Below are 15,023 nucleotides of genomic sequence, written 5' to 3' on the forward strand. Positions count from 1 at the left end.
ACCATCATCGCCGGGAATTAGTCAGGCCAGTGTCCTTCCATTTTACTTACTAAGGTACGTTGTCGCGGCGTGGGCCAGCTAAGGAAATAAAGGCTGAAAATCAGGTGCCTAACGCGCCTGATTCCGAACCTACCCCGTTTTCTGACCGCGTGCTACTAAAATTTTATAACTTTAAAATTAGTTTATTATTCTATTTCTACAACTTCAAAACCTACAAAGCGCGGCAGCTTTTTTCGTCGACCTACGTTGTATTATACCGCATAACTTTCTACTGGATGTACCGATTTTGATAATTCTTTTTTTGTTGGAAAGGGGATATCCTTAGTTTGGTACCGTGATAAGGAAACCAGGATCTGATGATGGGATCTCAGAGAAATCGAGGGAAAGTCTCGAAAATCCGTAATAACTTTTTACTGGGTGTACCGATTTTGATGATTTTTAATTTAATCGAAAGCTGATGTTTATCATATGGTCACATATAAATTTTATCGAGATCTGATAACTACTTTTTGAGTAATCTTTTTTGAGTTGCTTGACTATTTTTTCGTCGATCTATTATTCGTTTGCGAGCAAACACAATTATTTATTGATAGCTTAGTAAAGTTGTTTTCATGTGTTAAATATTGTTGTTTTTCCTTGAAACAAAGTAGTAGTAAATTGTTATTACTTTTATAGCTACTTATGATTTTAATCAATAACTTCGTTTTATATTCCATAGTTTTATTTTTTTTCAATACACATATTTTCGTAACTTGTAATGTGTTCTATAAAGATTATTACTATAGAAATTTGTACCTACTTAGTTCTTGATGTGAACCATTTATGACAAAAATTAGATATTTTTTGCGAATGAAAAAACATAGTTTTATTCAATTGAATAGAACTACGAGTACACGTATTGCGTGAAACTGCTTTTTACTTAATACATTAATTTTTTTTAAGTTTTTAAAATATCATCTTTTCAGCCAGTTACAAACAATACAACCATAAAGATGTTATTGCAACTTTTTACTATAACTTATCATTCAGGGGAAAGTAGCAGGCAGAAGGAGGCCTGGCCGCAGAAGGATATCGTGGCTAAAGAACTTGCGCCAGTGGTTCGGGAAGAGTACAAGATCACTTTTTAGAGCAGCGGTCTCAAAAGTTGAAATCGCCCTAATGATTGCCAACCTTCGCAAGGAGACGGCACCTTAAGAAGAAGATAACACTGGGTATATTATCTAAGTATAGTCTAGTGTACCCAATGTTAAGATAAAAATGTTTTTATTTTATTGTTTGATTTTTTTTTGCTACCTTAACTTTCTTTTATTATTGTCGAGTTTTTTAAAATTAATTTGTATTATTATTTTTGTAAATGACATCATTTTGACTTTCGTTAAGATATCACCTTATGACGAATTAAATGTTTTCATTTCATTTAATTTCATTTCATTTCATACCACAAAAATACACATTTTTTTTTTGTTATATAAAAGTACAAATAAAATTGCAACATCTTGCAGTTGACGGCTGCTCTGTGCTAGAACCGACTATAGTAATAACTAAAACCTTTTAATAGGTTATCCTGTTTTTATTGAACATGGAGAAGCCGTAAAATCTACAAAAAATATTTTATTTGGAGACCCACAAGCACAAGCACAGACATCTAAACCAGACACAAATATTTGTATAAACTAAAACAAACAATATAGATCCTGAGCAGGAATAAAACCCGCATAGCGACGGTATTTTAGGCACATACACCACCACACAAGAGCGGTCGTTGTACCTTTTTTTCATGGTAAATATCGCTAGCATATAAATTATATTGTCTGTGGCCATCAAAGTTTAAATTACTGATGCATAATTTCATATTTGACTATTGGCACTACAATTCAATAAAATAAGTAAACTCAGACAACACTGAAACCAAAATAAAGTAAATTAATTATCATATTAGTCAATGTTACATATAAGTACTAATCGAAAATAACCTGTGAAATTCTCGTGTATAAGTGTGAAAGACGGGAAAAATCTATTATTTACGCAGTATGGCAGCTTTTAATAAAGTTTAATTCGCTAAGTATGACAGTAAAAACTATCTCTAGAATTTGTTACTAATTACTAATGGAATAGTCTTGTACTTGGACATGAAATTAATTATGTCTCAGTTGACCCTCGTATTTTATGCAAATACATAAATAAAGATGGGGACTTTGGGACCCGGAATTTTATTTTAAGCACTATGTATCCTTATAAAAATTGTAGAATATAATTTGCCCAATGCACAAAGACTATTTATTCAATTATGTCAAAGTGTATTACCGAATTATTTTTAAACAATAACTTTAATTAAGAAACTTCATAAAGTACCAGCTGTTGTCCATAATTTTGCTCCTGTTCCTATATGTTACACAATCCCATAGAAATATTGAATATTGTAAAGAAAAGTACATAACTTTAATAATAATTGTGTTTGCAGGCAAACGAAAAAAAACCGACTTCAATTATATCGACAAGTAATATAACGTAGATAGACGAAAAATTAGTCAAGTAAATACGCATTATCAAAAATTACTCCAAAAGCTGTAATCAGATCTCGATGAAATTTAAATGTGACCACATGATAAACAACGGCTTTCGATTAAATTAAAAGTCATCAAAATCGGTACACCCAGTAAAAATTTATGCGGATTTTCGAGTTTCCTTCGATTTCTCTGGGATCCCATCATGAGATCCTGGTTTTCATATCATGGTACCACAGGGATATCTTCTTTCCAACGAAAAAATAATTATCAAAATCGGTTCATAAACGAAAAAGTTTTCCCCGAACATACATAAAAGAAAAAAAATATGTATATACGGTCGAATTGAGTAACCTCCTCCTATTTTGAAGTCGGTTAAAATAGAATAGTAGATTTCGTGGCGTACGTACCGTACCTATGTAAGGGTTAAATATAGGGTTTGTTTAATTATCTTTAAAAGCGTACTTATTAAATTTCAATTACTTTCACTCGTAAAAGTTCCATGCAAGCTTTAAGACCCCATAAAAAAAGACAGACAGACAAAACTCAGAAACTTAAACTTTTTATAAAGATTAAGGAAATTTTGACTCTGTCGAGTCGTGTAAGTCAAACAAAGCTATTTTACTTACATATTTTTGGATGACGTGTTATTACAGTGGTTGCAGCAAATGCCTAACCCGCTAGAGGTCACGGATTCGATTCCCGTACATGATATATGACCGTACGTACATATTGGCAAACAGATATTCATCGTGATCTGGGCCTTTGTGGTTGTGTTGTATGTTTTCTGGCCTTTGTGACAGGACTCATATTCTATTCGGGGCCGTTGAGTGTGAAGAATTTACATACATATATTAATTTTCTTATTAATTATTAAGCCTTTACGATGGTAGAAAACTCTATGTGTTAAACTTAAACTAGGCCAGTTATTTCTTGGAAAATTTTAATTCATAAGCAGTGTATAAAACACGTAGGATTTTTTTTAGAAAATAATTTTAAATGTACATAATCCTCAAAAGAATTGCTTGATAAATTTATTCCGTCAACTTTCGTTAACTACAATGTTCCTGAGTCAATTTGGGCCAACTCCGGTGCGATTTTACATTGTGTCAGCTCATTCGTATTCCACGTGATGACCGCGTAACCAATTTTATTAGAATCCCAACAATTCTTATTTGTGCTTTACTCAAATAGGAATTATTGTATTAAAATTGTAGCAATTTTTTGAAACATCAAAACAAAAACTATATTCAAGTTATGTGAATTATCTCCTGACCAGAAATTACTGTGAGATCGCTCAGAGACTATGACTATACTATATTTGTACGAGTACATATACAAGTATCCATCCCGCTGGAATCAAACCCACAAACCGTAGGTGTTTTAGGCGACAACTCGCACCTATACACCGAAGCGATTGTCAGAGCAATTGGCCATTCTAATTGCAGTTGCGGTTTCAGTATTCACTCCTGGCAAAATTTTGAGTATTAATATGAGACTAAGGCGACATAGATACGAGTACAATATAAAATACTAGAGCGATGATCGAGATGAAATCATATAATTTCGTATCAATAAATCGAATCAAAAAGAATTCGCTATACTCTATTCAACACGGTACTCGCAGTTCTCAGGGATATTTCTCTGAATAACATTATGAGCACTCGTTTGATAATAGTAAGTCAATTTATGAGACTCTATCGTACGTCTGTCGTATATAATATAATTTATCTTGTCTACGTACTTTTAATAGCATTTGTTTTTTTTTTTAGTTTTCGAAGGGTTTAAGTTAAAAAGTCGTACAGTGTAGTACTCCATCAAGCATAATTGTATACATATAAATTTCGTTAGTAAACGTTTATAACCATACAAATGTTAATAAGAGGTAATTAATAATTTACATATTTCTTGTAAATCAATAGTTTCATATTATATCTGTTAGATTTATCCACGTCATGTTCCGAATGTTAGTGTCATAAAATCTAGCCCTTGCTAAACTATAAATTGAGAACTTCTTTCTTAAACAAAAACATAAATAACTTTATATCTCTTTAAAATTCATAACTTATAATCGTAATCGAGTTTGTTCTCAAAAAAAGGGACTTCACTCTACATCGACAAATGAAATGTCTTATACGTATTATTAGGTACTAGTGGTCGCCCAGAGGTCGAAATTCAACCATAATTAAAAATTTAAATTAAAGAAAACCAACGAATTATGAAAATAAAAGTACTTAAAAAAAAATCAATTTGACTATAGACTTTGACAATCAACAAAAGTATGCGTGTGTGTGTCAAATACATGGTAGTGTATGTAATGTTTTATTATTGATTTAATGTATTCTTTTGCATGATTTTAATAAAATATTAGCATTCTGCACTCCTTCTCTGTATAAACTATAAGTGCAAAATTTCATACTCCGTCCGCGAAATTTTCGTAAAAAGGGGTACTAAGTTTTTGCTTCACGTATTAATATATAGATAACTGAAAAACTTCTGGTCATATGTTCGCTTATATTAAAATGAGATCACATGACATCCATCAGCTTTCGAAGAAAAATGTAATAAGAAAAATGACATAAGGTAAAAAAAATCGGTCGAATTGTTAACCTTCTCTTTTTTTGATGTCGTTTAAAATAAGAATATGACGAATGGTAGTTTTATAACATTATATGAAAATAAATACTACTTACTACTAAAAGCATCGTTAATCTATGTTACTTTGTTATACTATGTTAGAGCTAGTACATCATCAATCATTACAGCCTATACAGTCCACTGCTGGACATAGGCCTCCACAAGTTTACGCCAAAAATAACGTGAACTCATGTGTTTTGCCCGTAGTCACCACGCTGGGCAGGCGGGTTGGTGACCGCAGTACTGGCTTTGTCGCACCGAAGACGCTGCTGCCCGTCTAGAGCTAGTACATTTTCATCAAAATCATTTCTCACGTAGGTCATCCAACGTTCATCCTCTATGTAAACCAAAGTTTGGGTGAAAATGTTAATATTTCAGTTACATATAATATTAATATGGCAATGTATCACAGAAGATTACTTCATATGCGTTCGTTTAAAGTTACTTATTTATGTAAAGCTCCAACGTGCATATTGCCTTTAATAATATTTATGAATCCTAGGTCCCTTCATAGCTAAATTTAACCTTTACTTTACCTCATAGGCATCAACTTCACACACATAATTAGTCCAAGTCTGACATTACGTTTGTTTGTTAGTGGTTGTGGTTTTTGTTTGTTAGCAGCTATTTGACCCTAATTCCGGAAATTAGAAATTTTACCAAGAAAATTATGCCAGTAATAATTAACATATTAAAATTAAACGAAATACTTAATTTTTTATTTGCAATATTAATTTATTTTAAAAAAAAACAGTCGATTATGCTGTTTTATTAAACGTTTTTGATCTATTATTTCACGTGACGGTTTTCTATCTAAGCATATGAAATGTGGTTGTTTAAGTTTCGGAGGTACTTAGGATTAAGCCTAGCTTGGCCCAATTATTCAAAAAGAAAAAATATTTTGTGCTTAGTACAAAAAGTAATCTAATATATTAAATTCTCGTGTCGCGGTATTTGTAATTAAACTCCTCCGAAACGGCTTAACCGATTCTCATGAAATTTTGTGTGCCTATTGGGTAGGTCTGAGAATCGAACAACATCTATTTTTCATCCCTCTAAATGTTAAGGGTAGTCCACCCCTATTTTTTTTTAATTTTTAGATAAATTATACATTTTTATTTTAGACAAACATACAACCCTAAATTTTCACCCTTCTACCACCAACCCCTTTTTTTTGTTATCGCAGGGGAACCCATTTATGGGTGATATCCAGGACGCCCGGGTAGGCAGTCCTAGATCGTATGTCGGCTTCAACACTTGGGGGTGAACTACCGACCAAACCCCTGCGGGAGCCTTCAGCCGCTTTAATTGGAGGGTCCCGGATCTGCAGGCAACAGGATCCTTCCAGCGACCGGCTGGCCTCGGCGAAAAGGCCAGACTTCTCCTCCATGGGGACTGTCCGGCTCACCTCTGAACAATCTCGACGACGCCATGTCTAGCAGGACCGGGTTCCCATCCCGGCCCGACACGAGCACAGGGGCGTTACTGGAGGTGCATTAAGTAGCGCCTGCTACGCACCCCCGTTCGTCGCCTGCGGACGGAGGCCTCGTCGGTGGCCTCCTCTCTCATCCGCTCGTCGTTCTCCTTCTGGAACATTACTGTCTCGCAGAAGGAGACCATCGCCGTCCAGGACTCGTCGTCGCCGAGCATCGCGGTGATGATGCTCGGCAGTGACAAGTCTCCTCCGAGGACTGTCGTCAGATCGTGACGCAGCGCCGCCCAACTCGGGCACACCGCGAGAGTGTGCTGGGCAGAGTCCACCGCCGCGCCACAATCGTGACAGCCAGTCGTCGGCTCCTTTTGGGCCGTCCGACACAAGTATTCACCAAAGCAGCCGTGCCCGGTGAGAACTTGCGTCAGACGGAAGGTGAGGGGCTTGCGCTTACGGCGCATCCACCGCTCAAGGACCGGGCGCAACGCAGCCGTTACGCGAGTGCCATACGGCTGCTCCGCCAGGTCCTCCCCCACCTCCGCATTAATGCTTCTTGCCCCATCCGGCGCATCCGTAGGATCCCGTCCAACGTGGGGTTCTCACCGAGAGCCCTCCTACCCGAGACGTATGAGTAGGTCTCGGCAAGGACCTCCGCCACGAGCTCCCACGGGCGATCCGCCCAAACCGGGGCACCGTACGTCGCCATACTCCGGCACACTCCGGAATATAATCCGGAAAATAATTTTTAGATAAATTATTTATTTTTTATTTCATTATGATTTGGCGTTGAAAAATACATACTACCCTAAATTTTCACCCTTCTACCACCAACCCATAGGGGTTAAATAGCGTTTAGCGGCAAGACAACGTTTGCCGAGTCAGCTAGTCTTATATATAAAATTATCGTGTTACAATGTTAGAAACGGTTGGGCCGATTTTTATGAAATGTTGTGTGCATATCGAGTAGGTCTGAGCATCGGCCAACATCTATTTTTCATACCCATAAGTTATAAGGGGGGTGGATTAAGGGGGTCATAAACATATAATTATGGCAAAACAACGTTTGGGGGATCAGCTAGTGATGGATAAAAATTAACATTTTAAATTAAATCTTTAACGTGATGTTGGGTAACTTTTACTCTTTATTGATTGTGCGTAATGACTTTTGCTTACCGTTATTTAAATTTAATAATCATTTAATATAAAATCAGTCAGTATCACGTATAACAATAGCATTGCTATTCGATCGAATCTTAGCAACATAATTTTATAAAGGCTTCGATACAATTTATTGTTCATTGAAATATTTTCATTTAGCTTGTAGCGACATAATCTGAGCTCCGAGATCAGTACCTTATCTTATTCAAAGAGATTTAGGTCAAAGTTAGTTAATTAATTTTATCTGTAATCACTTCGAATGGCTATTTCAATAATAAAACGAGATTAAACACGTAAATGAAACCTGTTTTAATATAAACTAGGTCATGTATTTAAGTCGAATATTTAATTTTTAATATATTATATGTATATATATTAAATGAGCTGAGCTGAGCTGGTACAGCTGAGTTTTTCAAGCATTAAAATTTATTATGGTTCACTTCAGCCTAATACAATCCACTGCTGAACAGAGGCCTCCAAAAATTCGCGCCAAAAATGGCGTGAACTCATGTGTATTATTGTTCATTTATTATCAAATCGAGCTCAACGATGACGAAAAAAAAAACTAACAAACTAGTATTTTTTTAAAGAAATTATGATAATAAATACATATATATCGCTCACATAGTAAAGCAATATGACGGATTGACCTCCAACGCTTTCTCACGAAAAGTCTAAGCCTATTGGCGAAGCTTTTATATGCTTTTACAGTACATGTACGTTTATAGGATATAGGAAAAATATTTTGTTATATCATTACGCAATGTAAATGCGAGCTACAGTATAAACGAAATACTTGAATCAGTAATCACCACCGCTCATCGACGTTTTAGCCGACTTCAAAAATGGAGGAGGTTTTCCATTTAACTGATTTTTTATTGTTTGCGAGGCCAGGGCAAACCTGATAGTTGGCGTGGCGATATAGACTGTGGCGACGACACATCGCCATGCTATATGATAGAATATATTTAGTATACTATACTATACTATCACTCACTTCAGCCTATCGCAGTCCACTGTTGGACATAGGCCATTCTAAGTTCGCACCAAAAGTGGCGTGAACTCATGTGTTTTGCCCATAGTCGCCACGCTAGACAAGCAGGTTGGTGACCGTAGGGCTGGCTTTGTCGCACCGAAGACGCTGCTGCTCGTCTTTGTCCTGTGTATTTAAAAGCCAGCAGTTGGATGATTATCCCGCAACGAGTCGGCTTTTTAAGTTCCAAGAAGGGAGTGGAACTGTGTTATCCCTTAGTCGCCTTAATTTGCAGGAAATTACTTTTTGAATATTTTTCATGTGCACATTTTGCTTGCGGTATTCTAGGTATTCTAATAATTGCCGTATGCTAAACTAACTCAAGATATAAAGTAGGTAAATTATACAACTTTTAAAACACAATACTGTATATATAATTCTATAATATTCAGATGTAAATTAACTTGAGACGAAAATTTACGAAGCATATAAAATAATCTAGTCCAGTTTAGATTCGTGTTTCATATTTAAGCAGGCATGATCCGGGCTTTCGGACAATGAGAATTATTCATTAGCCGTAAAGCCACTTTGCTTTATTGCTTCTTTGCATTGCCGTATTGCTTCGACAATATTGTGAACGGCACCAACGAATCATACAAACGTGTAATGCGAATTGTATTTACAATATTTTCGTCATTTTATATTAGAAATACTGCCGAAAATTTGTCTTAAACGTTAAAGGATACCTGCTGCTGTAAATGTTCATGCGGTACTTTGCCAGAATGAGCTTGTTTCTTTGAGAGAGAAAATACTTTTTCGTCGGTATCCGGATATGTTGGCGATAAATCTGTAACACATAATGATTTTTGTTTATATCAAATAATATCTCTAAATATCAAAAAAAAGATATGTACAGTTCTAGTATAGTAACATATCATGTATAAAATATACAAAACATACGAAAGAAAAGAACCTATTTTTTGAAATCAGTTAATGACTCGTACTTTCATTTCAGGTTTAGCTGATAATTTATTTACATTCGTTGATACGTCTTGAATATGTCAAATAATTGGTAAGAATAATATAGCCATATCTTATCACAAGAATATATGTATACGGCTTCAACGATTTTCATGAAATTTAGTATGCGGGGAATTTCGGGGGAGATAAATAAATCTAGCTAGGATTTATTTTTAGGAACTGTCGTTTTATCCCAGTTTTTACACAATGAAAAAATCGCGATCGAAAAGACCATGGTTCAAATCCTCGGTCGATAATTATCTATACTTTGGTGTTTACTGTCAAGAGATGAACAGAACAAGGCACATGATTAGCTTTAGATCAGTGTGTAAACAGTAGGTTGTGTCGGTTTTTATCTGCATACTTTTACGATAGCTCGTAAAATTTCTGACGTAATTTTTGCGCAACCTTATTTCCTCATCTTGGTTATAAAACTAGACAAAAATGTTTTATCTTCTTAATGTTTTGTCTAAACTTCGTTTATTTTTATCGCCATATTTTTATCCGTAAATACGAATTTATCGATGTTTTTCAATTTTCTTTTACGAACCTTGTCCTGAAAATAACAAATAGAAAAATATTATCTTATTGAGTGCTGTTGGTCGTTCTTACTACCATGCTTAGGCAAGAGGTAATAAAGTGTCTTTCGAGTTTAAAGATATAAATCTGATTGAAAAAAGCGCTAGCTGATTTTGATAATGGATAAAGTTCTTCAATACAAATATTGTTTATGCTACCATCTATATTTCAGTAAAGAATAAGGGATCGCTTAGATAAAATGCACAAATTAAAATTACGTATAATAATTACTTTAAACCATGCAAATAATAATTTATAAAGTTTTATATGATAAATTTGTTGATAGTAATTTAAACAAAATATATTATTTTTGCAATTTATTTTAATCATAAAAAATGTGCTGATGCCGCTCTGTAAAATTTTTTTGGCAGGTTCTACCTATCCTCCAATTAATTAAGTGGAAAGTCCGTTGTTGACATAGAAAGTAAACTTTATCTGTTGGATATTGCTGTAAGTCGGATAACTAATTGAAACTCTAATCGGCAACCGGTGAAATAGTCTCTTAATAACTCGGTTAACTAATAGTTTGTTATCTGACAAGCTTTTATCTATTCACATTTTGCTGATAATGACTACCACTGAATACTGATTGATTAGTTGCTTGAATACCTTGTTTATAAAAAAATATTATTAAGATTATTAGAAAATATTTGTAAATAAAAATAAACGCTAGTAATGAAGCGTATAAAAAGGATTTTATTTTATTACTTTACGAGTACCAGAGTCATTCGTATATATAAAAAAATGTAATATAAACGATATCATAATTTTTCTTTTTGTCCCCATTTTCTACCATTAATTGTAGGTTACAAACATAATATGTACTTATGATTATTGACTCTCGAGATAATCATTTGGAATGTTAGGTCAGTGCCAACACCCACACAAATGTAGGGTTGACCGCTGCTCCGAAACAATATTAGTATTCGTACAAATATTTGTGCCCTTCAGGGAATATGGGAAGCATATAAGCTGTTGTAAACACCTAGTGTATTTGTGTAGCTAATAACAAAATAAATTTAAAAAAAAACTTTAAAAAACACACTTTAGTTTTAACGCGCTAAAAAGAATAATATAAACTCTTCTTTCAAAACTTTCATCAACGTATATCGTCATTACATAATTTATATTATATGACTAGCTATGCTCGCGACTTCGTCCGCGTAGAATAGTGACTTTATATTTTTTATTTATGAATTGATTAACATGAAACTAATACTAAATATTAAGCTAAGCTTACCACAATATATTAATAAAAACCACATCTAAGTCGGTTAAGCCGTTTCTGAGATTAGCAAGCACAAACGCACAGATATACAGACAAACAGACAAAAATTCTGACAATCATTTTTTTGGTGCCATTTGCATTGATAAAGGTCCCAATAATATTTTTCTCATATATCTTAAATGTACAGACAGCGACCCGTTACATTTTTATTGGAACGAAGTTCCTTACGGCAGGCGTGACATTTGGCTGGGCGACCGAACTGAGAAAAATGTGAGACTAAAACCGTAAGAAAAATATATAACGGAAGTGACGTAATATCAGTCACACGACTGTATAATATGACGATTGTAAAACTAAAATATTACTAGTAAACTTTTTTAAATTAGTTATGTAATTTTATACTGTCGACAAAAATAAATAAAGACACATGTTTTTTTATTTCACTTAATATTTTGAATTATTATTATTATTATTATTTTGTTTGATTTATTTTATTTTACGGTATTTGTTATTTTCTAAAATACTTTGACAGTAAATTTTGTTGCTTCTATACTATCCGAAGAAACTTCGTTCCTACCTGGTGTCCCATGACACCACATAATTTACTTCCAAATAGGTGGTGATACGTGTCAAAACAGATATTTTATATGTATTGATGATGAAAAACTTAGCTAGCTTTAAAAACTTAATGCGACATCTTGTGAAGTCCGCCGTATTGCACTTAGAGTAATAATACTTTATTTTTCGACTTACTCTCATCAATCCCTTTTATTTAATATCCATATTGTCCAAAGTAAACGTGTATACAAAATTTCAGCTCAATCGGTTTGAGATTTATACTTCAAAATCATACATAGACAACTACACACATACTTACATACATTGCAACTTCAAACAAAACGGACTCGTCACATCTTTTAACATAAAATAAAAGCGATAAATATTTCATTTATTATAAATTTTACCACCAAATTGATTCATCTTTTGAAAATTTTGAAAGATGTAAAAAGGTGTAACTTAAAAAACCTCATAAAAAGTTTAAAAAGGGCTAAAATTGAATTAAGAGAAAGGCTTCTTATACTCATTTTGTATTCAATAGACGGGTCAGACGGAAAGTAGTAGCGCGCGAATATTAAATAATCTTTTGTGTATTTGAATATTTAAATAAATTGATGGATATGTACGTTTTTGTAATTATATCCAAATTTAAAGGTATCAATTTGCTTCGAAATGATATTTTTTTTTTTTTTTTTAACATGTCATACATCCACGGGCTTATGAACCCATGTCCTTTTTTACTCTAATACATGCAAATTTTTATTTTTATTTTTTCTCTATTTCAAGGTAGGCGTTAGTCAACAACATCGCTGTTCAAGTCAGACTATGTTTGTTTTTAATGTCTCCAAAAGAGACGTGAGTCCACCGACCGGTTCTTAATCTAATCTATGGTACAATTTTTTTTTTTTTTTTTGTATTATTATTATTTCCTTATAATACTATACTTATATCTAGCTAAATCTTATATTATTTACATGTGTAATAATCGTTTTCTTAGAAATATATTTTTTAATATTGTCTATATTACTACCAACTTACTCATCCCAAGCAAAGCAACCTATTCGAATTTTATTTTGACATCTCGAGAATACTCTCAACGACGGCGGTGTCTCTATTATGAATCGCCATCTTGAGACTATGCTCGAGGATGTCTTTTTCCGTAGCCTCCGCCGCCCTCCCGACGAAACGACAGATCGCGTCATCTCTGTAGTCGGTGTAGTAGACACAGGCCTTGGTGTGTCTAGTCACCGCGACTATCGCGTGCGAAACGCTGTCATGTATTCGCAGCCTCCCACTCCTCGTCTGGATGACGATGACACTCTCACTCGTCTGGCCCTGCGCCTCGTGGATAGTCAAGACACGCGACCCCTCCCCTTTCCCGTATCCCCGGTCCACCAGCAACTTCTTCTCTTCCTGCGTGAAGACCAGGTATAGGGTCCAGTTCTGTCTTGCTCGAAATGATATTACACAAATAGTCTACGAGCTACTAAGCGCAAAACTCGACAACAATGGGTGGGCCAATTTTTGCAAAATGTTTCTTTAAGGTTTAATTATTCTTGTACTTTAATAATAATTTTAATGCTGTGTAATAATTTAATCAACGTCATCATAAATTCAGCCTATTGTAGTCCACTGCTGGACATAGGTCTCCCCAAGTTCTCATACAACCTCTATCGGCAATTTTGCGTATGTATATATATCGTGTGTTAGTCCAGCGGGCCGGATATGTAAAGGGGATCTCAAAGTTTTGCCTTATCTCATTTATGTTTATAATAACTTCTAGTTAAAGTTGAACATATCAAGTATGGAAACAACAAAATTACAATATCTGGCAATGAATAACAACACAATAACAGCTGTTCTAATTTATTGGTTCTTAAAAACATATTTTGAATAATCGTTATAATATGCGGATCTATAAAAAATGTTGCAGTTGTTTAAAAATATATCTTGTTACTGGATAGCTACTTAATATTTCGTAATAACAAGGTTCCACAACCACCTTGGAACTTAAGAAGCCGACCGATGGCGGGATAACCATCCAACTGCTGGCTTTGAAATACACAGGCCGAAGACGGGCAGCAGCGTCTTCGGTGCGACAAAGCCAGCCCTGCGGTCACCAATCCGTCTGCCCAGCGTGGTGACTATGGGCAAAACACATGAGTTCACGTTATTTTTGGCGTAAACTTGTGGACGCCTATGTCCAGCAGTGGACTGTATAGGCTGTAATGATGAATGATGATTTCGTAAACAGTTACAATTTACATAAAGTGAAATTAAAAAATAATCATAACGTAATCGCATGGAAATAACTATTTTTTAACATTAGGCTGTATAAAATAATTGAAAAAAGTGAAAAAAGACACGTCGCGAGTCATGAAAAGAAAAATATTTTCAAGTGAAATATTTAATTATTGTATTTTAAGTAATTATCCATCGCAGCAACCTGGTAAGACGTTCTATTTTTATTTCGACTGCAATTTCAAACGTTCTCTGATAAAAATCACAATATTAGATTGTTCACATGACAATAAATATATTTTTCTTTTTTAACACTGACGAATAAATTTATTTCGTTTTGAAATATTTCGTTTTTGTTGTTGTTGTTTTGCTGTTGTTTTTTTTTAATGATTCGATATTGGACTTCAAGACGATGTGGTTATTTTTATTAACCGCAGATTATTGAGGCCTGTTTCGAAGTTGTTTTGAGTTCATATAGGTGATGCGATTGCGAGGCGCGACGCTTTGCGTTGAGGTCTCGCAATCAGTTTGGGTAATACATTGTGTGTTCCTTGTTGTCTAGCCTTGAGTGGCGTATCCGTTTTGTGTTAAGAAGTTTTGAATATTTGTTTGTGTGTGTGTTTATGTGTGATGTGCTTTTGTTACAAATTACTTGTACCAATAAGAACGCGCCCTTAGATAAAAGTGGGGATC

This window comes from Melitaea cinxia, chromosome 7 (genome assembly GCF_905220565.1).
Source record: "Melitaea cinxia chromosome 7, ilMelCinx1.1, whole genome shotgun sequence".
NCBI classification, from domain to species: Eukaryota; Metazoa; Arthropoda; class Insecta; order Lepidoptera; family Nymphalidae; genus Melitaea; species Melitaea cinxia.